Source organism: Convolutriloba macropyga, unplaced genomic scaffold, assembly GCF_964194025.1.
Source record: "Convolutriloba macropyga unplaced genomic scaffold, txConMacr16.3 SCAFFOLD_1743, whole genome shotgun sequence".
In the NCBI taxonomy this organism is placed as follows: domain Eukaryota; kingdom Metazoa; phylum Xenacoelomorpha; order Acoela; family Convolutidae; genus Convolutriloba; species Convolutriloba macropyga.
In genome coordinates this window covers 7,501-32,500 of record NW_027450210.1, presented here as the reverse complement: position 1 = coordinate 32,500, position 25,000 = coordinate 7,501, and the positions used below count along the sequence as shown (strand labels likewise).

The following is a 25,000-nucleotide window of genomic DNA, read 5'->3' as shown; positions in this document are numbered from 1 at the left end:
AATCGGCGCCCTCACCACACAAAGTAGTGCAATTCATAAAAATTACACTGTTCACTTTCATTTCGCGTGTGCGCTTTCAATGAGCGACAACACTTGCAAGCAACTCACACTCCTTGGTCCGTGTTTCAAGACGGGCTGTAGAGAGCATTGAATAGGAAGTTGAGGTCAGACAGGCAATCAAGATCAATTTATCTCATTTTGTTTAGAATCAACAAGAAGAATTCCGAGGAAAACTTCTGCTCGATTCATTAACAAGATTTGCCAAAAGACGACAACTACACTACTCGGTAGCCGAGAATATAATATCAAGGCATTGAGTATGGTAACGCTCACTCCAGTTCCCCTTCAACAGTTTCACGTACTTTTCACTCTCTCTTCAGAGTGCTTTTCAACTTTCCCTCACGGTACTTGTTTACTATCGGTCTCGCTTTATAATTAGCTTTTGGAGAGACATATCTCCAGCTTCGAGTTGCACTTTCAAACAACTCTACTCATAGGAATGAGCCATTATGACTGGTATCGAAAATGACCTTTACAGGATTTTCACCTTCTTTGATGCTACTTTCCAGTAGACATCAGGACAAATTCACCAGTCTAGCATCAAACCATACCGGACACCGAGAAATGTTGCCATTTCTCTTCCCGATGAGCTTTTCCCTGTTCATTCGCCATTACTAAGGGATTCTCAGTTGATTTCTTTTCCTCCCCTTACTGATATGCTTAAGTTAAGGGGGTTCTCTCGCCCAATTCAGGTTATGTAGTTGATTGTCTCTTAATTGGTTCACTGACCAATATGAGACAGAAACCGATTCAGCAGTTTTGTTCGCTACTACTATCAAACACAGGTCGAAGTTTCCATTCAGTCATTAATTCCAACTTTCAAATGTTGTTGTTTCAGCTTTCGCTTACTAGAAGCAACATAATACTCGCTGCAATACAGACCTCGGGAAACCCTCACCGTGAATAAGGTTCACTCACATATTTCACTACATTTTGCGTGGGATTGGAGATGAGGCTACTCGTTCTTGCTCAGTACTAGGCTGAAAATTAACGAAACTTCGTTACAAACGTTCACATGTTGATGTTTCCGCTTTCGCGTACTCGAAACAACATAATACTAGTCTTTGTAATTTAGTTTCATAATTTCAACTGTTCTCATGCAGAATTTTTGCTCATTCTTATCCCAAATTTTGACCTGGCTACTAGTTACACTCCTTGTACTTATTGCAAAATGACCACAAATTTCAACAGCTTTCACATGTTGCTGTTTCGGCTTTCGCTTACTACAGTCAACATAATACTCGTTGCAAAATAAGTGCTCGGCATCTGCAATTTTCCAAAGACGAAGTTTCGCCAGTTCAATTTTCGCTCGCCAATTATGGCTACTAATTCACACGGTACTGAGCTCAACAACATTAAATTTGTTCAGCAAGACTTTCACATGTTGATGTTTTGGCTTTCGCCTACTAGAAGCAACATAATACTCGTCTTGTTAGCTCATTCAATGAGAATAGCTTTTCCCGTTGAGAATTTTTGCCTTCAATTGGCGTTGTAGTGAGTTTGGCTACTCAGATCACCAAATACTTGTGACAATTCGAACCAGAAATGTTTTCAATTTTCACATGCTGATGTTTCGGATTCAACCTACTAGAAGCAGCATAATACTTGTATTCAACAATTTCTGTATCAAATCCCAGTTTTCTCTGGTGCATCTTTGCCAAACTATTCCAAACTGCCTGAGTCTGAATACCAATTACAGGTACTAGTAAATGCACGTTACTAAGGACTATATAGTTCTAGGTTACTGTACACAACGACGTTCACATGTTGATGTTTCAGCTGCCGCTTACTAGAAACAACATAATACTTATCGTGCATACCTTTCCATAACTTGTCCTTTTCAGATGCATTAGTTTCCCTTTGTCTTGGCTTCTACAGTCAGACTGGCTACTAGTAACAGCACAGTACTAATCACATATCGTTCTACAGTTTGCAGACAACTTTCACATGTTGATGTTTCAGCTTTCGCCTACTAGAAACAACATAATACTCGCTGTATACATTTGTAGTTCTCTATGTAACTTTCATGTGAAGAAGTTTCGCCAGTCTTTTTGACTGTCTCAAATCTGAGTCATGCTTAGGCTACTAGTTGCTTCATAGTACTTATCGCCTCGAGATCATTGAACAAAACTTGATTTTCACATGTTGCTGTTTCAGCTTCCGCTTACTAGAAACAACATAATACTAGTCTCATTAAGTTCCGTCTCTTTGCAATTTTCTTATGAAGAAAATTCGCCATCACAATGACTCCAGCAGTTCTTGATCAAGGAATGCAATCATTGATCAGAATGCTATTATTTGAATCGGTTCTGCTTTAAGTGTTCCAATTTTATTGGAAGCACCAACAATAGAACATCAATGTGTTCAATCGAGAGTTATATAACCCTGAATCGGACGCAGTCAACAGCCGAAGCCGAGACCGCCTTTTGCGTTAGAGAGGTCGGTAAACAAATCTTGCGATTCATACCGAATTAACACATATAGCTGTGCTCCTCTTCGTAAAGCGAGCCAAGTGATCCCCTGTTGAAGGATGTATTTGGACCAATCTAGTAGCATTTGGTTTCCAACAAGCTCTCCCAAGTTAGCTTACTTATTGGGCTTTTCAACCAATTCGGTTGGCTACAAGCATCATCAAAGTACTAGCCACAGTTTGATCGCAAAATTCTACGACTTTCACATGTTGATGTTTCGGCTTGCGCTTAGCCTACTATAAGCAACATAATACTAGTCATATCATAGAGCGTGATCAGCTTGTGACGTTCTCATGATGAAGTTTCACCAACAGTGTCTCACTTCGAGCTTAAATCCAGCTACTAGTAACTACACAGTACTGACTGCAACGATAACTTTTATCTATACCTTTCACATGCTGCGCTTTCGGCCAGGGCCTACTAACGTCAACATAATACTCGATATAAACTTTTGTTCATGATGCAGCTTCCCCATGCAGAAGTTTCGCCTTCAAATGCTATCTTGGCCATATGACGTAAGAAAAGGTTACTAGTAACATCACAGTACTAGCCACAGTTTGATTGCAAAATTCTACGACTTTCACATGTTGATGTTTCGGCTTGCGCTTAGCCTACTAGAAGCAACATAATACTAGTCATATCATAGAGCGTGATCAGCTTGTGACGTTCTCATGATGAAGTTTCACCAACAGTGTCTCATTTCGAGCTTAAATCCAGCTACTAGTAACTACACAGTACTGACTGCAACGCTAACTTTTATCTATACCTTTCACATGCTGCGCTTTCGGCCAGGGCCTACTAACGTCAACATAATACTCGATATAAACTTTTGTTCATGATGCAGCTTCCCCATGCAGAAGTTTCGCCTTCAAATGCTCTCTTGGCCATATGACGTAACACAAGGTTACTAGTAACATCACAGTACTAGCCACAATTTGATCGCAAAATTCTACGACTTTCACATGTTGATGTTTCGGCTTGCGCTTAGCCTACTAGAAGCAACATAATACTAGTCATATCATGGAGCGTGATCAGCTTGTGACGTTCTCATGATGAAGTTTCACCAACAGTGTCTCATTTCGAGCTTAAATCCAGCTACTAGTAACTACACAGTACTGACTGCAACGATAACTTTTATCTATACCTTTCACATGCTGCGCTTTCGGCCAGGGCCTACTAATGTCAACATAATACTCGATATAAACTTTTGTTCATGATGCAGCTTCCCCATGCAGAAGTTTCGCCTTCAAATGCTCTCTTGGCCATATGACGTAACACAAGGTTACTAGTAACATCACAGTACTAGCCACAATTTGATCGCAAAATTCTACGACTTTCACATGTTGATGTTTCGGCTTGCGCTTAGCCTACTAGAAGCAACATAATACTAGTCATATCATAGAGCTTGATCAGCTTGTGACATTCTCATGATGAAGTTTCACCAACAGTGTCTCATTTTGAGCTTAAATCCAGCTACTAGTAACTACACAGTACTGACTGCAACAATAACTTTTATCTATACCTTTCACATGCTGCGTTTTCGGCCAAGGCCTACTAACGTCAACATAATACTCGATATAAAATTTTGATCATGATGCAGCTTTCCCATGCAGAAGTTTCGCCTTCAAATGCTCTCTTGGCCATATGACGGAACACCAGGTTACTAGTAACATCACAGTACTAGCCACAGTTTGATTGCAAAATTCTACGACTTTCACATGTTGATGTTTCGGCTTGCGCTTAGCCTACTAGAAGCAACATAATACTAGTCATATCATAGAGCGTGATCAGCTTGTGACGTTCTCATGATGAAGTTTCACCAATAGTGTTTCATTCGAATTGGTTCTGCTTTAAGCTCTCCAATTGTTTTGGATGAACCAGTTTTGCCCTTCGAAGCCACTTTTGTGAGCTTTTGTGGGTCTTTACCAAGAGGATATACCTCAAGGCCTCTTTCAATTCCTTTAAGTTCTTTCAACTCCTTTACAGTTTCTAGGTTCACATAGCTGCAAACCTTATTTCTAGTTTTAAGTCTGGCCAACTTGGGGAGAGTTGGTGCAGACCGTGACCAATTCTAGTAGGATGCCACAACAAGAATGTGATCAACTTAGCTTGTCGATGAACCTGCCCCACATTCAAACAACTCTATCGCCTTTTCCTCGTATAGTTATATGCGAGGGCCTCTCATAGAGAGCGCTGTTAGCAACCTTTTCCACATAGACGATAAAGTTGTGAGTGTTTTGCACATGGCTGTTGTCATCACCACGTGACGAGTCAACTCAGCTTGACTCTCTACACTCCGACAAGCTTTGCACATACGCCTTTAGTTCAGTATGTGTCTTTAATCTGACTCCGGTGCCTCAAGCCGGAAAAATTGTCAGATTATGATCATTATCGGTTAGTCATCCCGATGCAAGATCGTATCGTACTGTCTTTGTCTACCTCCAGATTCCGAAGAACAGGAGGAGACTCTCCCAGACCTACATATCTGGGAGAATGTTCAGAGGGCGAGAAGCTGTGGATTACTCTCCCCTAAGAACTGACTAAACTTTACCCTCGTCCAAGGTAAGTTTATTTTAGCTAGCCTTCTATGTAAAGGATCTGAGGCTAAGCTGTGTTTTTTCGAGCCTTTGGCTCGGAGCAAGTTCAGTGGGCGCCCCGAGTAGCTCAACTCTTTCCCACTGAACAGCGCAACGCTCTGTCACTCGCTGGGATTTTTGCGTGTCGGTTCTAACCACGCGACTTGTGGACCTTTTTAGGCCTTTCTCATTCACAAGTCTATAGCTGGGCTTCTATAACCCAGCTTCTGAGATCTAGATAGCTGCAGTTCTGCTAGGCTGCTTTTGCTAACTAGTCTCCCTTTAAGCAGTCCCTTGCCATGACTGCTGAACTATGTATCCACACAAGTAGTTTTTGAGCTCGATACATAATTCGAGATTGGTTGCCAAGCAATCTCTAGCGACAGAGCGTCATGCGCACTACAGACATGGCCTCTACCAGCAGCCATGCCCGAAGGAATCAATCACTGATCCTTCCGCAGGTTCCCCTACGGAAACCTTGTTACGACTTTTACTTCCTCTAGACAATTAAGCTCGATCCGCTTCATCCCGTTGCCGGAGACCGAAGTCCCAACAGTAGGAATTTGCAATTCTTGCTTAACTATCCAATCAGTAGTAGCGACGGGCGGTGTGTACAAAGGGCAGGGACGTAATCCCTATGAGTTGTTGACTCATAAGTACCAGGAATTCCTGGTTCACGTCTGCAAGTTACAACAGACGATCCCCTTGAAGCGCTGTACTTTTCTCTGATTGCCCAGTCCATTTCGGACCAAGGGCTGAGTACTCAATCTAAAAGTACACAGTGTAGCGCGCGTGCAGTCCAGAACATCTAAGGGCATCACAGACCTGTTATAGCCTCACTTCATCTGCGGTATTTAATTCCGCATAGTTCCTCTAAGAAGTGTTTGAATTCACATATAGTGAATTTCATTATTTAGATGGAGAAGATCTCGTTCGTTATCGGAATTAACCAGACAGATCACTCCACTAACTAAGAACGGCCATGCACCACCGCCCATATAATCATGAAAGATATTCAATCTGTCAATCCTTAAGATGTCTGGACCGGGTGAGTTTTCCCGTGTAGAGTCAAATTAAGCCGCAGGCTCCACTCCTGGTGGTGCCCTTCCGTCAATTCCTTTAAGTTTCGATTTTGCAACCATACTTCCCCCGGAACCAATAAACTTTGGTTTCCCGGTTAATCTCTTGCCAAGTCAAGATCGACTTTGACAAATTGTAGGTTGGTATAGTTTATGGTCAGAATTACGAGGGTATCTAATCCTCTTCAATACTCTGACTTTCGTTCTTGATTAATGAAAACATTCTTGGCAAATGCTTTCGCAGTAGTTTGTCTTGCCACGATCCAAGAATTTCACCTCTAACGTAGCAATACAAATGCCCCCGTCTGTTCCTTTCAATCATTACCGCACTCAGCCAACCGGCATCAATCGAGTAGCGGGTCATTCTCCATTATTCCATGCTTTATTATTCGATCCCAAAGGATGCTTTGAACACTCTAATTTTCTCAGGGTGAAAACACCGTTTCCACAGTTCGTCACATTTAAGTGCAAACTATTTCTTCGATGCGAAGGATGAGCGGAACGAGTCAACAGATTTAACTGAAGACCATGTTGCCGTTCTACTCAAACAGATCCAACTATGAGCTTTTTAAACGCAGCAACTATTGCATACGCTTGTAGAGGCTGGTATTACCGCGGCTGCTGGCACCAGACTTGCCCTCTACTCGTTCATCAATGGAGCTTTTAAGTCCATTCCATTCTGATTACAAACCATAAAGGTTCATATCATTATTTCTAGTCACTACCTCCTCGTGCGGAGAGTGGGTAATTTGCGTGCCTGCTGCCTTCCTTGGATGTGGTAGCCGTTTCTAAGGCTCCCTCTCCGGAATCGAACCCTGATTCCCCGTTACCCGTCACAACCATGGTAGTCCGTTACACTACCATCATAGGTTGATAGGTCAGAAATTCGGAAGTTCCGTCCCCAAGCCGAAGCTATCTGGGATCTTTCAGTTACTAGGACTCATCACGGGATGTGTCTGTACTTAGCAAATCACCCGGTGTAGTCTTGTAAAAGTCTCCGACAGTGTCGGACAATCAGCATGCATTAGCTGCAGGGTTACCGCAGTTATTCATTTAGCTTGCAAATCAACTAATAGATAGTAACTGATTTAATGAGCCATTCGCGGTTCCACTTTTTCAAGCTTCGCTTGCACATGCATGGCTTAGTCTTTCAGACAAGCATATGGCAACTGACAGGATCAATCAGTTTAATTGTACTTTGAACAATCTTTCGATTTGTTCGAATTTAGAAAGACATAGCCTTGCGGCCTCGTCAATCTTGCTTTGAGCTTTTTAAATCACGAAGAGTTTCAATGCATGCTTTGGCATGGCTACTAGTTACTACACAGTACTCTACACACTTAGAGTTACCCACGATTACACATTTCACATGCTGATGTTTCGGCTCGCGCGTACTAGAAACAGCATAATACTATGTGTACTGGTAGATAGCGCTCTGTGAGCATTTCCCATGAGCAGGTTTTGCCCTCCAAATCTCTGTTCTACTGTTACCAATACCGGCTAACAACTGTATCATACTAGGGAGAATTGACTCATGATTTAAAAACCAGATGTTCACATGTCGATGTTTCGGCTCTCGCCTACTAGAAACAACATAATACTAGTCTGTTAAAAATCTCAATCACGCCGCCTCTTCAGATACAGAAGTTTTACCTTTTATTGGTTAGAGAACAGCTTTCCAGCTGTCGACATGGTTACTAGTAACAACACCGTACTCAACACAAAAACTTTTCAACTTCACAACTTTCACATGCTGATGTTTCTGCTTTCGCATACTAGAAACAGCATAATACTTATTGTTTTGTCAAGTAATTTGTGTGTCTTTCCCATGTGAAGTTTCACCGGTCAACAATGTTTCCCTGACCAATTACGGCTACTAGTAGCTGTATAATACTAGGGAAAATGATTGAGGATTTAATATCAGATTTTCACATGTTGATGTTTCGGCTTTCGCCTACTAGAAACAACATAATACTAGTCTGCTAAGAAATCTCGCTCAAATTGCCTTTTCACATACAGAAGTTTCACCTTCTATTGGTTAGAGAACAGTTCTCAGCTGTCGACATGGTTACTAGTAACAACATCGTACTCAACACAAAAATTCTTCAACTTCACAACTTTCACATGCTGATGTTTCTGCTTTCGCGTACTAGAAACAGCATAATACTTATTGCTTTGTCAAGAAGTGTGTGTGTCTTTCCCATGCGAAAGTTTCACCGGTCAGCAATAATTGCCGTGTCCAATTAAGGTTACTCATAGCTGTATAATACTAGGGAAAATGATTGAGGATTTAATATCAGATTTTCACATGTTGATGTTTCGGCTTTCGCCTACTAGAAACAACATAATACTAGTCTGCTAATAAATCTCGCTCAAATTGCCTTTTCACATACAGAAGTTTCACCTCTTCTTGGTCACTGTACAGATGATGCTGTCTGTTCTTTATTTGGTTCTGCTTATTATAAGGAGGGGCATCACTCCTTCCTCCTTGGTTTGCATGCATTAAGCCTGCTTTGTGAAAAGCGTATCTTTCTAGCTTTTCTTCGCCTTACTCGAGTAGGACGATACAATCCAGACATTAGTCAGTCTTGGTGTAAAGTCACTGAGTATTATTCGGTTCTGCTTTATTCAGCAATATGCTGTATAATTGTTGTAATTTGCGAACATATTTGTTCTCAGTTCCGAACTACTAGCGACGACAGATTACCAGCGGTCATGAGCCATCAAGGTAGTTCTTTGGTGCATCAAGTAGAGAGGTGCCATCAAACAACACTTCCCTAATAATGCTACACACATAGAATTTGCTACAGTGCAGCTTTTTACTTTGCAAAATTTGCGCACAAATTTTGCATAGAATAAATGTTTTATCAAGATTTTTAGATCCCCTCCCTTGAGAGAACGTTACTCCTTTAAGTGAACACCCCGCGGCGTCCTGTTGTTATTGCTTATAACCATTTCGCAAGCCGGAGGCATAATGCACTACGCAAGCCGCTACTTTGGCACAGAGGCACCTAGTTTTACACCCGGGACTTCAGGTGGCCCAGTTTTACACCCAGTACAGCGGTGCCAGTTGGTAACCCGGTGGATCCTCGGAGACCAGACATGATCATAGATCAAACCCGATGTATGCTACTCCTGAACGTATAGTATCTCCACTGTGCAATGAAATTATCGTTCGTTTCGGGCCTTCCTATACGTTCAGCAGACAATCGCTAGGAATTCACCTCGTGACCCGTGGTGACCACACTGGATTTCAAGTTTATTGATTTGGACAGACCTGTCATTTATTTTGCTTTTCAGCTTCAGTTCTGCTCGATCTAGCTTGCCTAAGGCTTGATCTCGCTTTGCTCACCCCTGTAGGAGCCTCTACTAGTACCACTCGGAGTAATGGGGAATCCACCAGACCTAATCGATGAATGCCATCAAACAACAAACATCATACCCGGCTTCATCAGGCATATTTTATTACTTCCGAGAGGTACTTTAGTATCAGATCTTTCTCCATGCCTCTTATGAGGACCCGTCAGACCTTTCGGTTTATCGTTTAGCTTCAGTCCTGCTCGATCTAGCTTTCCCAAGGCTCGATCTAGCTCTATTCGCCCCACTAGAGGGCTCTCTAAGACCCCTCGGTCTTAGTGTTAGCTCCGGTACTGCTCGGTCGTGCTTGCTGAAGGCCCGACCCAGCTTTAGTTAGATTCTCGTACTTTCTCTTGGCCTCTCTAGGAGGACCAGACAGACCTCTCGGTCTATCGTTTAGCTTCAGTCCTGCTCGATCTAGCTTGCCCAAGGCTTGATCAAGCTCTATTCGCCCCGCTAGAGGGCTCTCTAAGACCCCTCGGTCTTAGTGTTATCTTCTGTAATGCCTAACCAAGCTTACTACAGGCCTTGGTCAGGTCTTTATCGGTCACCGATTAGTAACAGACCAATCATAGGGCCTTCCACCCTATCCGGGTTGAGGTCTTTAGTCCAGCCATATTTTGACAAGACACCTCTCCCTAATAATGCCCCACACATAGAATTACTGTCCATGCAGTATTTAACTTGTGTTTTTTTTCTAAAATTTGATTTTCACTTTTTGGAGGTTCATTTGCTCCTCTGACACTCTTTCAGCTTCAATCTTACTCGATCTAGCTTTCCCAAGGCTCGATCTAGCTCTATTCGCCCCACTAGAGGGCTCTCTAAGACACTTCGGTCTTAGTGTTAGCTCCGGTCTTGCTCAATCGTGCTTGCTGAAGGCGCGATCAAGCTTTAGTTAGCTTCTCGTACTTCCTCTTGGCCTCTCTAGGAGGACCAGACAGACCTCTCGGTCTATCGTTTAGCTTCAGTCCTGCTCGATCTAGCTTTCCCAAGGCTCGATCTAGCTCTATTCGCCCTGCTAGAGGGCTCTCTAAGACCCCTCGGTCTTAGTGTTAGCTCCGGTACAGCTCGGTCGTGCTTGCTGAAGGCCCGATCAAGCTTTAGTTAGATTCTCGTACTTTCTCTTGGCCTCTCTAGGAGGACCAGACAGACCTCTCGGTCTATCGTTTAGCTTCAGTCCTGCTTGATCTAGCTTTCCCAAGGCTCGATCTAGCTCTATTCGCCCTGCTAGAGGGCTCTCTAAGACCCCTCGGTCTTAGTGTTAGCTCCGGTACAGCTCGGTCGTGCTTGCTGAAGGCCCGATCAAGCTTTAGTTAGCTTCTCGTACTTTCTCTTGGCCTCTCTAGGAGGACCAGACAGACCTCTCGGTCTATCGTTTAGCTTCAGTCCTGCTCGATCTAGCTTTCCCAAGGCTCGATCTAGATCTATTCGCCCTGCTAGAGGGCTCTCTAAGACCCCTCGGTCTTAGTGTTAGCTCCGGTACAGCTCGGTCGTGCTTGCTGAAGGCCTGATCAAGCTTTAGTTAGCTTCTCGTACTTTCTCTTGGCCTCTCTAGGAGGACCAGACAGACCTTTCGGTCTCTTGCTTAGCTTCAGTCCTGCTCGATCTAGCTTTCCCAAGGCTCGATCTAGCTCTATTCGCCCCGCTAGAGGGCTCTCTAAGACCCCTCGGTCTTAGTGTTAACTCCTGTAATGCCTAACCAAGCTTACTACAGGCCTTGGTCAGGTCTTTATCGGTCACCGATTAGTAACAGACCGATCATGGGGCCTTCCACCCTATCCGGGTTGAGGTCTTTAGTCCAGCCATATTTTGACAAGACACCTCCCCCTAATAATGCCCCACACATAGAAATACTGTCCATGCAGTATTTAACTTGTGTTTTTTCTAAAATTTGATTTTCACTTTTTGGAGGTTCATTTGCTCCTCTGACACTCTTTCAGCTTCAATCTTACTCGATCTAGCTTTCCCAAGGCTCGATCTAGCTCTATTCGCCCCACCAGAGGGCTCTCTAAGACACTTCGGTCTTAGTGTTAGCTCCGGTCTTGCTCAATCGTGCTTGCTGAAGGCGCGATCAAGCTTTAGTTAGCTTCTCGTACTTTCTCTTGGCCTCTCTAGGAGGACCAGACAGACCTCTCGGTCTATCGTTTAGCTTCAGTCCTGCTCGATCTAGCTTTCCCAAGGCTCGATCTAGCTCTATTCGCCCCGCTAGAGGGCTCTCTAAGACCCCTCGGTCTTAGTGTTAGCTCCGGTACAGCTCGGTCGTGCTTGCTGAAGGCCCGATCAAGCTTTAGTTGGCTTCTCGTACTTTCTCTTGGCCTCTCTAGGAGGACCAGACAGACCTCTCGGTCTCTTGCTTAGCTTCAGTCCTGCTCGATCTAGCTTGCCCAAGGCTTGATCAAGCTCTATTCGCCCCGCTAGAGGGCTCTCTAAGACCCCTCGGTCTTAGTGTTAGCTCCGGTACAGCTCGGTCGTGCTTGCTGAAGGCCCGATCAAGCTTTAGTTAGCTTCTCGTTTTTTCTCTTGGCCTCTCTAGGAGGACCAGACAGACCTCTCGGTCTATCGTTTAGCTTCAGTCCTGCTCGATCTAGCTTTCTCAAGGCTCGATCTAGCTCTATTCGCCCCGCTAGAGGGCTCTCTAAGACCCCTCGGTCTTAGTGTTAGCTCCGGTACAGCTCGGTCGTGCTTGCTGAAGGCCCGATCAAGCTTTAGTTGGCTTCTCGTACTTTCTCTTGGCCTCTCTAGGAGGACCAGACAGACCTCTCGGTCTATCCTTTAGCTTCAGTCCTGCTCGATCTAGCTTTCCCAAGGCTCGATCTAGCTCTATTCGCCCCGCTAGAGGGCTCTCTAAGACCCCTCGGTCTTAGTGTTATCTCCTGTAATGCCTAACCAAGCTTACTACAGGCCTTGGTCAGGTCTTTATCGGTCACCGATTAGTAACAGACCGATCATAGGGCCTTCCACCCTATCTGGGTTGAGGTCTTTAGTCCAGCCATATTTTGACAAGACACCTCCCCCTAATAATGCCCCACACATAGAATTACTGTTTATGCAGCTTTTCACTTGTGAAATTTTTAATTTTCGCAATTATTATAGAATAAGTGTTTGCGCAGCTTTTCATAGGTCGAGCTCTAGCTAGCTAGCTCAAGCTAGCTAGCTAGCTCAAGCTCAAGCTATCTAGCTCAAGCTCAAGCCAGCTAGCTCAAGCTCAAGCTAGCTAGCTAGCTCAAGCTCAAGCTAGCTAGCTAGCTCAAGCTCAAGCTAGCTAGCTCAAGCTCAAGCTAGCTAGCTCAAGCTCAAGCTAGCTAGCTAGCTCAAGCTCAAGCTCAAGCTAGCTAGCTCAAGCTCAAGCTCAAGCTAGCTAGCTAGCTCAAGCTCAAGCTAGCTAGCTAGCTCAAGCTCAAGCTAGCTAGCTAGCTCAAGCTCAAGCTAGCTAGCTCAAGCTCAAGCTCAAGCTCAAGCTAGCTAGCTAGCTCAAGCTAGCTAGCTAGCTCAAGCTCAAGCTAGCTAGCTAGCTCAAGTTCAAGCTAGCTAGCTAGCTCAAGCTCAAGCTAGCTAGCTAGCTCAAGCTCAAGCTAGCTAGCTCAAGCTCAAGCTAGCTAGCTCAAGCTCAAGCTAGCTAGCTAGCTCAAGCTCAAGCTCAAGCTAGCTAGCTCAAGCTCAAGCTCAAGCTAGCTAGCTAGCTCAAGCTCAAGCTAGCTAGCTAGCTCAAGCTCAAGCTCAAGCTAGCTAGCTAGCTCAAGTTCAAGCTAGCTAGCTAGCTCAAGCTCAAGCTAGCTAGCTCAAGCTCAAGCTAGCTAGCTCAAGCTCAAGCCAGCTAGCTCAAGCTCAAGCTCAAGCTAGCTAGCTAGCTCAAGCACAAGCTAGCTAGCTAGCTCAATCTCAAGCTAGCTAGCTCAAGCTCAAGCTAGCTAGCTCAAGCTCAAGCTAGCTAGCTAGCTCAAGCTCAAGCTCAAGCTAGCTAGCTCAAGCTCAAGCTCAAGCTAGCTAGCTAGCTCAAGCTCAAGCTAGCTAGCTAGCTCAAGCTCAAGCTCAAGCTAGCTAGCTCAAGCTCAAGCTCAAGCTAGCTAGCTAGCTCAAGCTCAAGCTGGCTAGCTAGCTCAAGCTCAAGCTAGCTAGCTAGCTCAAGCTCAAGCTAGCTAGCTCAAGCTCAAGCTCAAGCTCAAGCTAGCTAGCTAGCTCAAGCTAGCTAGCTAGCTCAAGCTCAAGCTAGCTAGCTAGCTCAAGTTCAAGCTAGCTAGCTAGCTCAAGCTCAAGCTAGCTAGCTAGCTCAAGCTCAAGCTAGCTAGCTCAAGCTCAAGCTAGCTAGCTCAAGCTCAAGCTAGCTAGCTAGCTCAAGCTCAAGCTCAAGCTAGCTAGCTCAAGCTCAAGCTCAAGCTAGCTAGCTAGCTCAAGCTCAAGCTAGCTAGCTAGCTCAAGCTCAAGCTAGCTAGCTAGCTCAAGTTCAAGCTAGCTAGCTAGCTCAAGCTCAAGCTAGCTAGCTCAAGCTCAAGCTAGCTAGCTCAAACTCAAGCTAGCTAGCTAGCTCAAGTTCAAGCTAGCTAGCTAGCTCAAGCTCAAGCTAGCTAGCTAGCTCAAGCTCAAGCTAGCTAGCTCAAGCTCAAGCTAGCTAGCTCAAGCTCCAGCTAGCTAGCTAGCTCAAGCTCAAGCTCAAGCTAGCTAGCTCAAGCTCAAGCTCAAGCTAGCTAGCTAGCTCAAGCTCAAGCTAGCTAGCTAGCTCAAGCTCAAGCTAGCTAGCTAGCTCAAGTTCAAGCTAGCTAGCTAGCTCAAGCTCAAGCTAGCTAGCTCAAGCTCAAGCTAGCTAGCTCAAGCTCAAGCCAGCTAGCTCAAGCTCAAGCTCAAGCTAGCTAGCTAGCTCAAGCACAAGCTTGCTAGCTAGCTCAAGCTCAAGCTAGCTAGCTCAAGCTCAAGCTAGCTAGCTCAAGCTCAAGCTAGCTAGCTCAAGCTCAAGCTCAAGCTAGCTAGCTAGCTCAAGCACAAGCTTGCTAGCTAGCTCAAGCTCAAGCTAGCTAGCTCAAGCTCAAGCTAGCTAGCTCAAGCTCAAGCTAGCTAGCTAGCTCAAGCTCAAGCTCAAGCTAGCTAGCTCAAGCTCAAGCTCAAGCTAGCTAGCTAGCTCAAGCTCAAGCTAGCTAGCTAGCTCAAGCTCAAGCTAGCTAGCTAGCTCAAGCTCAAGCTAGCTAGCTCAAGCTCAAGCTCAAGCTAGCTAGCTAGCTCAAGCTAGCTAGCTAGCTCAAGCTCAAGCTAGCTAGCTAGCTCAAGTTCAAGCTAGCTAGCTAGCTCAAGCTCAAGCTAGCTAGCTAGCTCAAGCTCAAGCTAGCTAGCTCAAGCTCAAGCTAGCTAGCTCAAGCTCAAGCTAGCTAGCTAGCTCAAGCTCAAGCTCAAGCTAGCTAGCTCAAGCTCAAGCTCAAGCTAGCTAGCTAGCTCAAGCTCAAGCTAGCTAGCTAGCTCAAGCTCAAGCTAGCTAGCTAGCTCAAGTTCAAGCTAGCTAGCTAGCTCAAGCTCAAGCTAGCTAGCTCAAGCTCAAGCTAGCTAGCTCAAGCTCAAGCCAGCTAGCTCAAGCTCAAGCTCAAGCTAGCTAGCTAGCTCAAGCACAAGCTAGCTAGCTAGCTCAAGCTCAAGCTAGCTAGCTCAAGCTCAAGCTAGCTAGCTCAAGCTCAAGCTAGCTAGCTAGCTCAAGCTCAAGCTCAAGCTAGCTAGCTCAAGCTCAAGCTCAAGCTAGCTAGCTAGCTCAAGCTCAAGCTAGCTAGCTAGCTCAAGCTCAAGCTCAAGCTAGCTAGCTCAAGCTCAAGCTCAAGCTAGCTAGCTAGCTCAAGCTCAAGCTAGCTAGCTAGCTCAAGCTCAAGCTAGCTAGCTAGCTCAAGCTCAAGCTAGCTAGCTCAAGCTCAAGCTCAAGCTCAAGCTAGCTAGCTAGCTCAAGCTAGCTAGCTAGCTCAAGCTCAAGCTAGCTAGCTAGCTCAAGTTCAAGCTAGCTAGCTAGCTCAAGCTCAAGCTAGCTAGCTAGCTCAAGCTCAAGCTAGCTAGCTCAAGCTCAAGCTAGCTAGCTCAAGCTCAAGCTAGCTAGCTAGCTCAAGCTCAAGCTCAAGCTAGCTAGCTCAAGCTCAAGCTCAAGCTAGCTAGCTAGCTCAAGCTCAAGCTAGCTAGCTAGCTCAAGCTCAAGCTAGCTAGCTAGCTCAAGTTCAAGCTAGCTAGCTAGCTCAAGCTCAAGCTAGCTAGCTCAAGCTCAAGCTAGCTAGCTCAAACTCAAGCTAGCTAGCTAGCTCAAGTTCAAGCTAGCTAGCTAGCTCAAGCTCAAGCTAGCTAGCTAGCTCAAGCTCAAGCTAGCTAGCTCAAGCTCAAGCTAGCTAGCTCAAGCTCAAGCTAGCTAGCTAGCTCAAGCTCAAGCTCAAGCTAGCTAGCTCAAGCTCAAGCTCAAGCTAGCTAGCTAGCTCAAGCTCAAGCTAGCTAGCTAGCTCAAGCTCAAGCTAGCTAGCTAGCTCAAGTTCAAGCTAGCTAGCTAGCTCAAGCTCAAGCTAGCTAGCTCAAGCTCAAGCTAGCTAGCTCAAGCTCAAGCCAGCTAGCTCAAGCTCAAGCTCAAGCTAGCTAGCTAGCTCAAGCACAAGCTTGCTAGCTAGCTCAAGCTCAAGCTAGCTAGCTCAAGCTCAAGCTAGCTAGCTCAAGCTCAAGCTAGCTAGCTCAAGCTCAAGCTCAAGCTAGCTAGCTAGCTCAAGCACAAGCTTGCTAGCTAGCTCAAGCTCAAGCTAGCTAGCTCAAGCTCAAGCTAGCTAGCTCAAGCTCAAGCTAGCTAGCTAGCTCAAGCTCAAGCTCAAGCTAGCTAGCTCAAGCTCAAGCTCAAGCTAGCTAGCTAGCTCAAGCTCAAGCTAGCTAGCTAGCTCAAGCTCAAGCTAGCTAGCTAGCTCAAGCTCAAGCTAGCTAGCTCAAGCTCAAGCTCAAGCTAGCTAGCTAGCTCAAGCTAGCTAGCTAGCTCAAGCTCAAGCTAGCTAGCTAGCTCAAGTTCAAGCTAGCTAGCTAGCTCAAGCTCAAGCTAGCTAGCTAGCTCAAGCTCAAGCTATCTAGCTCAAGCTCAAGCTAGCTAGCTCAAGCTCAAGCTAGCTAGCTAGCTCAAGCTCAAGCTCAAGCTAGCTAGCTCAAGCTCAAGCTCAAGCTAGCTAGCTAGCTCAAGCTCAAGCTAGCTAGCTAGCTCAAGCTCAAGCTAGCTAGCTAGCTCAAGTTCAAGCTAGCTAGCTAGCTCAAGCTCAAGCTAGCTAGCTCAAGCTCAAGCTAGCTAGCTCAAGCTCAAGCCAGCTAGCTCAAGCTCAAGCTCAAGCTAGCTAGCTAGCTCAAGCTCAAGCTCAAGCTCAAGCTAGCTAGCTAGCTCAAGTTCAAGCTAGCTAGCTAGCTCAAGCTCAAGCTAGCTAGCTCAAGCTCAAGCTAGCTAGCTCAAGCTCAAGCCAGCTAGCTCAAGCTCAAGCTCAAGCTAGCTAGCTAGCTCAAGCTCAAGCTAGCTAGCTCAAGCTCAAGCTAGCTAGCTAGCTAGCTCAAGCTCAAGCTCAAGCTAGCTAGCTCAAGCTCAAGCTAAAGCTAGCTAGCTCAAGCTCAAGCTCAAGCTAGCTAGCTCAAGCTCAAGCTCAAGCTAGCTAGCTCAAGCCCAAGCTCAAGCTAGCTAGCTAGCTCAAGCTCAAGCTAGCTAGCTCAAGCTCAAGCTCAAGCTCAAGCTAGCTAGCTAGCTAGCTCAAGCTCAAGCTCAAGCTAGCTAGCTAGCTCAAGCTCAAGCTAGCTAGCTCAAGCTCAAGCTAGCTAGCTAGCTCAAGTTCAAGCTAGCTAGCTAGCTCAAGCTCAAGCTAGCTAGCTAGCTCAAGCTCAAGCTAGCTAGCTCAAGCTCAAGCTAGCTAGCTCAAGCTCAAGCTAGCTAGCTAGCTCAAGCTCAAGCTCAAGCTAGCTAGCTCAAGCTCAAGCTCAAGCTAGCTAGCTAGCTCAAGCTCAAGCTAGCTAGCTAGCTCAAGCTCAAGCTAGCTAGCTAGCTCAAGTTCAAGCTAGCTAGCTAGCTCAAGCTCAAGCTAGCTAGCTCAAGCTCAAGCTAGCTAGCTCAAACTCAAGCTAGCTAGCTAGCTCAAGTTCAAGCTAGCTAGCTAGCTCAAGCTCAAGCTAGCTAGCTAGCTCAAGCTCAAGCTAGCTAGCTCAAGCTCAAGCTAGCTAGCTCAAGCTCAAGCTAGCTAGCTAGCTCAAGCTCAAGCTCAAGCTAGCTAGCTCAAGCTCAAGCTCAAGCTAGCTAGCTAGCTCAAGCTCAAGCTAGCTAGCTAGCTCAAGCTCAAGCTAGCTAGCTAGCTCAAGTTCAAGCTAGCTAGCTAGGTCAAGCTCAAGCTAGCTAGCTCAAGCTCAAGCTAGCTAGCTCAAGCTCAAGCCAGCTAGCTCAAGCTCAAGCTCAAGCTAGCTAGCTAGCTCAAGCACAAGCTTGCTAGCTAGCTCAAGCTCAAGCTAGCTAGCTCAAGCTCAAGCTAGCTAGCTCAAGCTCAAGCTAGCTAGCTCAAGCTCAAGCTCAAGCTAGCTAGCTAGCTCAAGCACAAGCTTGCTAGCTAGCTCAAGCTCAAGCTAGCTAGCTCAAGCTCAAGCTAGCTAGCTCAAGCTCAAGCTAGCTAGCTAGCTCAAGCTCAAGCTCAAGCTAGCTAGCTCAAGCTCAAGCTCAAGCTAGCTAGCTAGCTCAAGCTCAAGCTAGCTAGCTAGCTCAAGCTCAAGCTAGCTAGCTAGCTCAAGCTCAAGCTAGCTAGCTCAAGCTCAAGCTCAAGCTAGCTAGCTAGCTCAAGCTAGCTAGCTAGCTCAAGCTCAAGCTAGCTAGCTAGCTCAAGTTCAAGCTAGCTAGCTAGCTCAAGCTCAAGCTAGCTAGCTAGCTCAAGCTCAAGCTAGCTAGCTCAAGCTCAAGCTAGCTAGCTCAAGCTCAAGCTAGCTAGCTAGCTCAAGCTCAAGCTCAAGCTAGCTAGCTCAAGCTCAAGCTCAAGCTAGCTAGCTAGCTCAAGCTCAAGCTAGCTAGCTAGCTCAAGCTCAAGCTAGCTAGCTAGCTCAAGTTCAAGCTAGCTAGCTAGCTCAAGCTCAAGCTAGCTAGCTCAAGCTCAAGCTAGCTAGCTCAAGCTCAAGCCAGCTAGCTCAAGCTCAAGCTCAAGCTAGCTAGCTAGCTCAAGCTCAAGCTCAAGCTAGCTAGCTAGCTCAAGTTCAAGCTAGCTAGCTAGCTCAAGCTCAAGCTAGCTAGCTCAAGCTCAAGCTAGCTAGCTCAAGCTCAAGCCAGCTAGCTCAAGCTCAATCTCAAGCTAGCTAGCTAGCTCAAGCTCAAGCTAGCTAGCTCAAGCTCAAGCTAGCTAGCTAGCTAGCTCAAGCTCAAGCTCAAGCTAGCTAGCTCAAGCTCAAGCTCAAGCTAGCTAGCTCAAGCTCAAGCTCAAGCTAGCTAGCTCAAGCTCAAGCTCAAGCTAGCTAGCTCAAGCTCAAGCTCAAGCTAGCTAGCTAGCTCAAGCTCAAGCTAGCTAGCTCAAGCTCAAGCTCAAGCTCAAGCTAGCTAGCTAGCTAGCTCAAGCTCAAGCTCAAGCTAGCTAGCTAGCTCAAGCTCAAGCTAGCTAGCTCAAGCTCAAGCCAGCTAGCTCAAGCTCAAGCTCAAGCTAGCTAGCTAGCTCAAGCTCAAGCTAGCTAGCTCAAGCTCAAGCCAGCTAGCTCAAGCTCAAGCTCAAGCTCAAGCTAGCTAGCTAGCTCAAGCTCAAGCTAGATAGCTAGCTCAAGCTAGCTAGCTAGCTCAAGCTCAAGCTCAAGCTAGCTAGCTAGCTAGCTCAAGCTCAAGCTAGCTAGCTCAAGCTCAAGCCAGCTAGCTCAAGCTCAAGCTCAAGCTAGCTAGCTAGCTCAAGCTCAAGCTAGCTAGCTCAAGCTCAAGCTCAAGCGAGCTAGCTAGCTCAAGCTCAAGCTAGCTAGCTAGCTCAAGCTCAAGCTAGCTAACTCAAGCTAACTCAGCTAGCTCAAGCTAACTCAAGCTAGCTAAAGCTAACTCAAGCTAACTCAAGCTAACTCAAGCTAACTCAAGCTAGCTAAAGCTAACTCAAGCTAACTCAAGCTAACCCGAGCTAACTCAAGCTAGCTCAAGCTAACCCAAGCTAGCTAAAGCTAACTCAAGCTAACTCAAGCTAATTCAAGCTAACTCAAGCTAACTCAAGCTAACTCAAGCTAACTCAAGCTAGTTCAAGCTAACTCAAGCTAGCTAAAGCTAACTCAAGCTAACTCAAGCTAACTCAAGCTAGCTCAAGCTAACTCAAGCTAGTTCAAGCTAACTCAAGCTAGCTAAAGCTAACTCAAGCTAACTCAAGCTAACTCAAGCTAGCTCAAGCTAACTCAAGCTAACTCAAGCTAACTCAAGCTAACCCGAGCTAACTCAAGCTAACTCAAGGTAGCTAAAGCTAGTTCAAGCTAGCTCAAGCTAGCTAAAGCTAAGACAAGCTAACTCAAGCTAACTCAAGCTAACTCAAGCTAACTCAAGCTAGTTCAAGCTAACTCAAGCTAGCTAAAGCTAACTCAAGCTAACTCAAGCTAACTCAAGCTAGCTCAAGCTAACTCAAGCTAGTTCAAGCTAACTCAAGCTAGCTAAAGCTAACTCAAGCTAACTCAAGCTAACTCAAGCTAGCTCAAGCTAACTCAAGCTAGTTCAAGCTAACTCAAGCTAGCTAAAGCTAACTCAAGCTAACTCAAGCTAACTCAAGCTAACTCAAGCTAGCTAAAGCTAACTCAAGCTAACTCAAGCTAACCCGAGCTAACTCAAGCTAGCTCAAGCTAACCCAAGCTAGCTAAAGCTAACTCAAGCTAACTCAAGCTAATTCAAGCTAACTCAAGCTAACTCAAGCTAACTCAAGCTAACTCAAGCTAGCTAAAGCTAACTCAAGCTAACTCAAGCTAACTCAAGCTAACCCGAGCTAACTCAAGCTAACTCAAGGTAGCTAAAGCTAGTTCAAGCTAACTCAAGCTAGCTAAAGCTAAGACAAGCTAACTCAAGCTAACTCAAGCTAACTCAAGCTAACTCAAGCTAACTCAAGCTAGTTCAAGCTAACTCAAGCTAACTCAAGCTAACTCAAGCTAGCTAAAGCTAACTCAAGCTAACTCAAGCTAACTCAAGCTAACCCGAGCTAACTCAAGCTAACTCAAGGTAGCTAAAGCTAGTTCAAGCTAGCTCAAGCTAGCTAAAGCTAAGACAAGCTAACTCAAGCTAACTCAAGCTAACTCAAGCTAGTTCAAGCTAACTCAAGCTAGCTAAAGCTAACTCAAGCTAACTCAAGCTAACTCAAGCTAGCTCAAGCTAACTCAAGCTAGTTCAAGCTAACTCAAGCTAGCTAAAGCTAACTCAAGCTAACTCAAGCTAACTCAAGCTAACTCAAGCTAGCTAAAGCTAACTCAAGCTAACTCAAGCTAACCCGAGCTAACTCAAGCTAGCTCAAGCTAACCCAAGCTAGCTAAAGCTAACTCAAGCTAACTCAAGCTAATTCAAGCTAACTCAAGCTAACTCAAGCTAACTCAAGCTAACTCAAGCTAGCTAAAGCTAACTCAAGCTAACTCAAGCTAACTCAAGCTAACCCGAGCTAACTCAAGCTAACTCAAGGTAGCTAAAGCTAGTTCAAGCTAACTCAAGCTAGCTAAAGCTAAGACAAGCTAACTCAAGCTAACTCAAGCTAACTCAAGCTAACTCAAGCTAACTCAAGCTAGTTCAAGCTAACTCAAGCTAACTCAAGCTAACTCAAGCTAGCTAAAGCTAACTCAAGCTAACTCAAGCTAACTCAAGCTAACCCGAGCTAACTCAAGCTAACTCAAGGTAGCTAAAGCTAGTTCAAGCTAGCTCAAGCTAGCTAAAGCTAAGACAAGCTAACTCAAGCTAACTCAAGCTAACTCAAGCTAGTTCAAGCTAACTCAAGCTAGCTAAAGCTAACTCAAGCTAACTCAAGCTAACTCAAGCTAGCTCAAGCTAACTCAAGCTAGTTCAAGCTAACTCAAGCTAGCTAAAGCTAACTCAAGCTAACTCAAGCTAACTCAAGCTAACTCAAGCTAGCTAAAGCTAACTCAAGCTAACTCAAGCTAACCCGAGCTAACTCAAGCTAACTCAAGCTAACTCAAGCTAGCTCAAGCTAACTCAAGCTAGTTCAAGCTAACTCAAGCTAGCTAAAGCTAACTCAAGCTAACTCAAGCTAACTCAAGCTAGCTCAAGCTAACTCAAGCTAACTCAAGCTAACTCAAGCTAACCCGAGCTAACTCAAGCTAACTCAAGGTAGCTAAAGCTAGTTCAAGCTAGCTCAAGCTAGCTAAAGCTAAGACAAGCTAACTCAAGCTAACTCAAGCTAACTCAAGCTAACTCAAGCTAGTTCAAGCTAACTCAAGCTAGCTAAAGCTAACTCAAGCTAACTCAAGCTAACTCAAGCTAGCTCAAGCTAACTCAAGCTAGTTCAAGCTAACTCAAGCTAGCTAAAGCTAACTCAAGCTAACTCAAGCTAACTCAAGCTAGCTCAAGCTAACTCAAGCTAGTTCAAGCTAACTCAAGCTAGCTAAAGCTAACTCAAGCTAACTCAAGCTAACTCAAGCTAACTCAAGCTAGCTAAAGCTAACTCAAGCTAACTCAAGCTAACCCGAGCTAACTCAAGCTAGCTCAAGCTAACCCAAGCTAGCTAAAGCTAACTCAAGCTAACTCAAGCTAATTCAAGCTAACTCAAGCTAACTCAAGCTAACTCAAGCTAACTCAAGCTAGCTAAAGCTAACTCAAGCTAACTCAAGCTAACTCAAGCTAACCCGAGCTAACTCAAGCTAACTCAAGGTAGCTAAAGCTAGTTCAAGCTAACTCAAGCTAGCTAAAGCTAAGACAAGCTAACTCAAGCTAACTCAAGCTAACTCAAGCTAACTCAAGCTAACTCAAGCTAGTTCAAGCTAACTCAAGCTAACTCAAGCTAACTCAAGCTAGCTAAAGCTAACTCAAGCTAACTCAAGCTAACTCAAGCTAACCCGAGCTAACTCAAGCTAACTCAAGGTAGCTAAAGCTAGTTCAAGCTAGCTCAAGCTAGCTAAAGCTAAGACAAGCTAACTCAAGCTAACTCAAGCTAACTCAAGCTAGTTCAAGCTAACTCAAGCTAGCTAAAGCTAACTCAAGCTAACTCAAGCTAACTCAAGCTAGCTCAAGCTAACTCAAGCTAGTTCAAGCTAACTCAAGCTAGCTAAAGCTAACTCAAGCTAACTCAAGCTAACTCAAGCTAACTCAAGCTAGCTAAAGCTAACTCAAGCTAACTCAAGCTAACCCGAGCTAACTCAAGCTAGCTCAAGCTAACCCAAGCTAGCTAAAGCTAACTCAAGCTAACTCAAGCTAATTCAAGCTAACTCAAGCTAACTCAAGCTAACTCAAGCTAACTCAAGCTAGCTAAAGCTAACTCAAGCTAACTCAAGCTAACTCAAGCTAACCCGAGCTAACTCAAGCTAACTCAAGGTAGCTAAAGCTAGTTCAAGCTAACTCAAGCTAGCTAAAGCTAAGACAAGCTAACTCAAGCTAACTCAAGCTAACTCAAGCTAACTCAAGCTAACTCAAGCTAGTTCAAGCTAACTCAAGCTAACTCAAGCTAACTCAAGCTAGCTAAAGCTAACTCAAGCTAACTCAAGCTAACTCAAGCTAACCCGAGCTAACTCAAGCTAACTCAAGGTAGCTAAAGCTAGTTCAAGCTAGCTCAAGCTAGCTAAAGCTAAGACAAGCTAACTCAAGCTAACTCAAGCTAACTCAAGCTAGTTCAAGCTAACTCAAGCTAGCTAAAGCTAACTCAAGCTAACTCAAGCTAACTCAAGCTAGCTCAAGCTAACTCAAGCTAGTTCAAGCTAACTCAAGCTAGCTAAAGCTAACTCAAGCTAACTCAAGCTAACTCAAGCTAACTCAAGCTAGCTAAAGCTAACTCAAGCTAACTCAAGCTAACCCGAGCTAACTCAAGCTAGCTCAAGCTAACCCAAGCTAGCTAAAGCTAACTCAAGCTAACTCAAGCTAATTCAAGCTAACTCAAGCTAACTCAAGCTAACTCAAGCTAACTCAAGCTAGCTAAAGCTAACTCAAGCTAACTCAAGCTAACTCAAGCTAACCCGAGCTAACTCAAGCTAACTCAAGGTAGCTAAAGCTAGTTCAAGCTAACTCAAGCTAGCTAAAGCTAAGACAAGCTAACTCAAGCTAACTCAAGCTAACTCAAGCTAACTCAAGCTAACTCAAGCTAACTCAAGCTAGTTCAAGCTAACTCAAGCTAACTCAAGCTAACTCAAGCTAGCTAAAGCTAACTCAAGCTAACTCAAGCTAACTCAAGCTAACCCGAGCTAACTCAAGCTAACTCAAGGTAGCTAAAGCTAGTTCAAGCTAACTCAAGCTAGCTAAAGCTAAGACAAGCTAACTCAAGCTAACTCAAGCTAACTCAAGCTAACTCAAGCTAACTAAAGCTAGTTCAAGCTAACTCAAGCTAGCTAAAGCTAACTCAAGCTAACTCAAGCTAACTCAAGCTAGCTCAAGCTAACTCAAGCTAGTTCAAGCTAACTCAAGCTAGCTAAAGCTAACTCAAGCTAACTCAAGCTAACTCAAGCTAACTCAAGCTAGCTAAAGCTAACTCAAGCTAACTCAAGCTAACCCGAGCTAACTCAAGCTAGCTCAAGCTAACCCAAGCTAGCTAAAGCTAACTCAAGCTAACTCAAGCTAATTCAAGCTAACTCAAGCTAACTCAAGCTAACTCAAGCTAACTCAAGCTAGCTAAAGCTAACTCAAGCTAACTCAAGCTAACTCAAGCTAACCCGAGCTAACTCAAGCTAACTCAAGGTAGCTAAAGCTAGTTCAAGCTAACTCAAGCTAGCTAAAGCTAAGACAAGCTAACTCAAGCTAACTCAAGCTAACTCAAGCTAACTCAAGCTAACTCAAGCTAGTTCAAGCTAACTTAATGAAGTTAACCCAAGCTAACTTGGGTTAATGAAGTCAAACTCAAGCTAACCCGAGCTAACTCAAGCTAACTCAAGCTAATTCAAGCTAACTCAAGCTAACTCAAGCTATTTCAAGCTAACTCAAGCTAATTCAAGCTAACTCAAGCTAGCTCAAGCTAACTCAAGCTAACCCAAGCTAACTTAAGCTAGCTTAAGCTAATTAAAGCTAATTAAAGCTAACTCAAGCTAACCCAAGCTAACTTAAGCTAGCTCTAGCTGGCTGCCACTGTTAGGCCATTTGGGAGCGCTTTTCTCGCACTCTGATTGGCTGCCACTGTTAGGCCATTTGGGAGCGCTTTTCTCGCACTCTGATTGGCTGCCACTGTTAGGCCATTTGGGAGCGCTTTTCTCGCACTCTGATTGGCTGCCACTGTTAGGCCATTTGGGAGCGCTTTTCTCGCACTCTGATTGGCTGCCACTGTTAGGCCATTTGGGAGCGCTTTTCTCGCACTCTGATTGGCTGCCACTGTTAGGCCATTTGGGAGCGCTTTTCTCGCACTCT

General features: G+C 45.0%; 1 non-coding gene and 1 pseudogene across 1 annotated transcript in view; both read right to left on the bottom strand.

Annotated features, from left to right (window-relative positions):
• The window catches only part of LOC142355714 (large subunit ribosomal RNA), a 3,522-nt gene extending 2,765 nt beyond the window's left edge, over nucleotides 1–757 (bottom strand). Inside the window, exon 1 of the ribosomal RNA XR_012761284.1 lies at nucleotides 1–757. This exon is cut by the window's left edge and continues 2,765 nt beyond it. This is a non-coding gene — a ribosomal RNA (large subunit ribosomal RNA).
• A 1,683-nt stretch (nucleotides 758–2,440) lies between these two features.
• Nucleotides 2,441–2,592, bottom strand: LOC142355713 (5.8S ribosomal RNA; annotated as a pseudogene).
• Between the last annotated feature and the right edge of the window lie 22,408 nt (nucleotides 2,593–25,000).